The sequence below is a fragment of the Mobula hypostoma genome, chromosome 31 (genome assembly GCF_963921235.1).
Source record: "Mobula hypostoma chromosome 31, sMobHyp1.1, whole genome shotgun sequence".
NCBI lineage: Eukaryota > Metazoa > Chordata > Chondrichthyes > Myliobatiformes > Myliobatidae > Mobula > Mobula hypostoma.
The window spans coordinates 127,146-133,177 of NC_086127.1; positions in this window are offsets into that span (position 1 = coordinate 127,146).

Genomic DNA, 6,032 nt, shown 5'->3' on the forward strand with positions numbered 1-6,032 from the left:
AAGTTTCAGGTGAGATCCTTCTTCGAGGATTCCTGATGAAAGGTCTCAGTCCAAATCATTGACTTTTCCATAGATGCTGCCTGACCTGCTGTGTTCTTGCAGTGTTGTATACCCGACTGAGCAGACTGTGGGTCCTACATCCCTGTGCACTGGGGACAGATCAGCACGCAGTCCAGATCTGATTCCCTCTGATCCAACATCTGTGTTGTAATTACACCCAGTAACTGTACAGCCCTCCCCACCATTGAGCACGTCTCCCCGAAACGTTGTCGCAGGAAAGCAGCGTCTATCACCAGGGACCCCCACCCCCACCACCCAGGCCATGCTCTCTTCTTGCTGCTGCCATCAGGAAAAATGTACAGGAGCCTCAGGACTCACACCATCAGGTTCAGGAACAGTTATTACCCCTCAAACATCAGGAAGGAGGTACAGGAGCCTCAGGACCCACACCATCAGGTCCAGGAACAGTTATTACCCCTCAAACATCAGGAAGGAGGTACAGGAGCCTCAGGACCCACACCACCAGGTTCAGGAACAGTTATTACCCCTCACCCTGAGGCTGTCTACAAGAAGGGTCAGAGCCGCCTCTATTTCCTGAGGAGACTGAGGTCCTTTAACACCTGCCGGATGATGCTGAGGATGTTCTACGAGTCTGTGGTGGCCAGTGCTATCATGTTTGCTGTTGTGTGCTGGGGCAGCAGGCTGAGGGTAGCAGACACCAACAGAATCAACAAACTCATTCGTAAGGCCAGTGATGTTGTGGGGATGGAACTGGACTCTCTCACAGTGGTGTCTGAAAAGAGGATGCTGTCCAAGTTGCATGCCATCTTGGTCAATGTCTCCCATCCACTACATAATGTACTGGGTGGGCACAGGAGTACATTCAGCCAGAGACTCATTCCACCGAGATGCAGCACAGAGCGTCATAGGAAGTCATTCCTGCCTGTGGCCATCAAACTTTACAACTCCTCCCTTGGAGGGTCAGACACCCTGAGCCAATAGGCTGGTCCTGGACTTATTTCATAATTTACTGGCATAATTTACATATTACTATTTAACTATTTATGGTTCTATTACTATTTATTATTTATGGTGCAACTGTAACGAAAACCAATTTCCCCCTGGGATCAATAAAGTATGACTATGACTATGACTAACCATCAGGAAGGAGGTACAGGAGCCTCAGGACTCACACCACCAGGTTCAGGAACAGTTATTACCCCTCAAACATCAGGAAGGAGGTACGGGAGCCTCAGGACTCACACCACCAGTTTCAGGAACAGTTATTACCCCTCAAACATCAGGAAGGAGGTACAGGAGCCTCAGGACTCACACCACCAGGTTCAGGAACAGTTATTACCCCTCAACCATCAGACTCTTGACCCAGTGAGGAGAACTTCACTCGCTCCATCACTGAACTGTTCCCACGATCAATGGACTCATTTTCAAGGACTTATCATGTCAAGTTGTCGATATCGATTGCTTATTTGTTTATTATTATTATTTCCTCCTTTTTGTATTTGTGCAGTTTGTTGTCTTTTTCACACTGGTTGAAAGCCCAAGTTGAATCTGTTATTCTATTGTGGATTTATTGAGTATGCCCACAAGAAAATGAATCTCAGGATTGTATGTGGAGACATATATGTACTTTGATAATAAATTTACTTTGAACATTGAAGGCCACACCTACCTGCACTGTATTCCATTTGTCACTCAATTTTCCAACCTGTCCAAGTCCTTCTGCAGACTCCCTGTCTCTGTGACATTACCTAATGCTCCACCAATCTTTGTATCGTCTGCAAACCTAGCCACAATACTGGTCATTTCCTTCATCCGGATCATTCATGTTGAAAGTGAAATTGTCGCAGTCTCAACACTGACCCATGTGGAAACTCCACTGGTCACCGGCACCCATCCCAAAATGGAGTCTTTTACCTTCACTCTCTCACATCTATCTGCCAGTCAGACAGTCTTCGATCCACGATGGTACCTTGCCTCTGGGGTCTTATCTTGTTTAGTTGCCTCACGTGTGGCAGTTTGTCAAAGACCACCTGAAATATCCAAGTGAATCTCCTGCTTCAAACTTCAAGGTAAAATTTATTATCAGAGTCCATGCACATCACCACATACAACCCTGAGATTCTTTTTCCTGCGGGCATACGAAGCCAATCTATAGAATAGTAACTGTAAACAGGATCAATGAAAGAGCAAGAGCAGAGAAGACATCAAGCTATGCAAATGTATATGTAAGTAAAAAGCAATAAATAATCAGAGCATGAAATAATGAGATCAAGAGTCCTTAAACTGCGATCATCGATTGTGGAAACACCAGAAATAGAATAGAAACCATAGAAACTACAGCACAGAAATGGGCCTTCTGGCCCTTCTTGGCTGTGCCGAACCATTTTCTGCCTAGTCCCACTGACCTGCACACGGACCATATCCCTCCATACATCTCCCATCTATGTATCTGTCCAATGTATTCTTAAATGTTAAAAAAGAACCCATATTTACCACCTTGTCTGGCAGCTCATCCCATACTCCCACCACTCTCTGTGTGAAGAAGCCCCCCCCCTAATGTTCCCTTTAAACTTTTCCCCCCTCACCCTAAACCCATGTCCTCTGGTTTTTTTCTCTCCCCTTGCCTCAGTGGAAAAAGCCTGCTTGCATTCACTCTATCTATACCCATCATAATTTTATATACCTCTATCAAATCTCCCCTCATTCTTCTACGCTCCAGGGAATAAAGTCCTAACCTATTCAACCTTTCTCTGTAACTGAGTTTCTCAAGTCCCGGCAACATCCTTGTAAACCTTCTCTGCACTCTTTCAACCTTATTTATATCCTTCCTGTAATTTGGTGACCAAAACTGAACGCAATACTCCAGATTCGGCCTCACCAATGCCTTATACAACCTCATCATAACATTCCAGCTCTTATACTCAATACTTTTGAGTGAATTTTTTCTCTTTTGTTTCAGAGCTGATGATTGAAGGGTAGTAACTGTTCCTGAACTTGGTGGTGCACGTCCTGAGGCTCCTGTACCTTCAACCTCTTGTAGGATTTCCCACTCAAGGTCATTGATGTTCCTGAACCAGGTGGTACTGCAGTCTGTCAACACACTTACCACGACACATCTATAGAGGCAGTGAGAAAAGATCACCACCTGGGTGGTGAGGATCTTTTGATGATGGAAGCTGCTTTCCTATGATAGCGTTTCATATAGATGTGCTCAATAGTTGGGAGGGTTTTACCCGTGATGTACTGAGTGGAATCCACCACCGTTGGTAGGATTTCCCACTCAAGGTCATTGATGTTCCTGTATCAGCCTGTCAACACATATCTATAGACGTTTGTCGAGGTTCTAGGTGTCGTGCTGAATCCCGAGGAAGTCGGGTCGCTGTGGTAGAGAAGGTGCTTGATCCCTCCTCAAAGCATTCTAAAGGATTCCTCAGGCGAGATTTCCCCTGAATGACACCAGGCTGACCCGCACTGGATCAGGTTCATCCTTCACAATAGACTCTACAATCTTAACAACCTGTGAGGTCTGGCTAACCAGCCTATCATTTTCTGTCTTTTGCCTTGCTCCCTTCTCAAACATGGTGTCACCGCCTGAAATAGTTAAATTACTACATGGGATATGTTCTGCCCCTTCCGGGATGCTTACTGTCCTCCTGCAGTTTGTGGCGCCCTTCTGTCCCACTTCAGTGTAAGGACAGGATTCCCTGCAGGTCAACAGCACCCGTGGAGAGAGAACTTATGAGTGAGAAGATCGGCTTTCTCTCTCCCTACTTTCTTCAAACGGTGGGAGGGACATTCGTCCAGGAAGATAAAAAACCAACATGTCCACAGCTTCCCCCAGCGTCTCCTGCAAATCCCGGGGTCTGCAGTTCCACAGCGTCTCCTGCAAATCCCGGGGTCTGCAGTTCCACAGCGTCTCCTGCAAATCCCGGGGTCTGCAGTTCCACAGCGTCTCCTGCAAATCCCGGGGTCTGCAGTTCCACAGCGTCTCCTGCAAATCCCGGGGTCTGCGTGTCCACAGGGTCTTCTGCAAATCCCGGGGTCTGCGTGTCCACGGCTTCCCCCAGCGTCTCCTGCAAATGCCGGGGTCTGCGTGTCCACAGGGTCTTCTGCAAATCCCGGGGTCTGCGTGTCCACAGCGTCTCCTGCAAATCCCGGGGTCTGCGTGTCCACAGCGTCTCCTGCAAATCCCGGGGTCTGCGTGTCCACAGGGTCTTCTGCAAATCCCGGGGTCTGAGTGTCCACAGGGTCTTCTGCAAATCCCGGGGTCTGCGTGTCCACAGCGTCTCCTGCAAATCCCGGGGTCTGCAGTTCCACAGCGTCTCCTGCAAATCCCGGGGTCTGCGTGTCCACAGCGTCTCCTGCAAATCCCGGGGTCTGCAGTTCCACAGCGTCTCCTGCAAATCCCGGGGTCTGCAGTTCCACAGCGTCTCCTGCAAATCCCGGGGTCTGCAGTTCCACAGCGTCTCCTGCAAATCCCGGGGTCTACGTGTCCACAGGGTCTCCTGCAAATCCCGGGGTCTGCGTGTCCACAGGGTCTCCTGCAAATCCCGGGGTCTGCGTGTCCACAGCTTCCCCCAGCGTCTCCTGCAAATCCCGGGGTCTGCGTGTCCACAGCGTCTCCTGCAAATCCCGGGGTCTGCGTGTCCACAGCTTCCCCCAGCGTCTCCTGCAAATCCCGGGGTCCGCAGTTCCACAGCATCTCCTGCAAATCCCGGGGTCTGCGTGTCCACAGCGTCTCCTGCAAATCACGGGGTCTGCGTGTCCACAGCGTCTCCTGCAAATCCCAGGGTCTGCGTGTCCACAGCTTCCCCCAGCGTCTCCTGCAAATGCCGGGGTCTGCGTGTCCACAGCTTCCCCCAGCGTCTCCTGCAAATCCCGGGGTCTGCGTGTCCACAGGGTCTTCTGCAAATCCCGGGGTCTGCGTGTCCACAGGGTCTTCTGCAAATCCCGGGGTCTGCGTGTCCACAGCGTCTCCTGCAAATCCCGGGGTCTGCGTGTCCACAGGGTCTTCTGCAAATCCCGGGGTCTGCGTGTCCACAGCTTCCCCCAGCGTCTCCTGCAAATCCCGGGGTCTGCGTGTCCACAGGGTCTTCTGCAAATCCCGGGGTCTGCAGTTCCACAGCGTCTCCTGCAAATCCCGGGGTCTGCGTGTCCACAGCGTCTCCTGCAAATCACGGGGTCTGCGTGTCCACAGGGTCTTCTGCAAATCCCGGGGTCTGCGTGTCCACAGCTTCCCCCAGCGTCTCCTGCAAATCCCGGGGTCTGCGTGTCCACAGCTTTCCCCAGCGTCTCCTGCAAATCCCGGGGTCTGCGTGTCCACAGCTTTCCCCAGCGTCTCCTGCAAATCCCGGGGTCTGCGTGTCCACAGGGTCTTCTGCAAATCCCGGGGTCTGCGTGTCCACAGTTTCCCCCAGCGTCTCCTGCAAATCCCGGGGTCTGCGTGTCCACAGGGTCTCCTGCCAATCCCGGTGTCTGCGGGTTCATCGCCGTTCCGTCCTCATTTTCCTCTCACCGCCTCGTACAGTTTGCATCTACACGATAAATGTTATACGTCGGGCAGATGAAGAAGGAATTACACTGAAGTTGTTACCCCTTGCTCTGAATGTGAATGCTGTGTCAGGGAAGCGGCAGGGCAGGGAATGAACCTGCCACTCCACGCGAAGGCGCCGGTCTGGATTTGCGGCTGCGGGAGGAGGCAGACCCGGCCCCTGTCCCCCAGCAGAAGATTATGAAGTCTGCATCTCCTCGTTGGGTTAACAGTGAGAGAACTCGACCCAATCCCCGATCCCCCCACCTCTGGCACAAAGATCTGCAGAACATCATTGGTCAGCAATCACGTCACTCACACGGTCTCAACCATTAACAGGCGTGGATCTGCCTGGGACAACCCAGTGAAACCCCCAGGTCCTGTCAGTCATTGCCCCACCCCGGTGGGGGGGGGGTAAAAGTGGGCAGAGTACCTGCCTATTACAGAATATACAGAGCCTCGTATATTCGGGCAGGAAAAC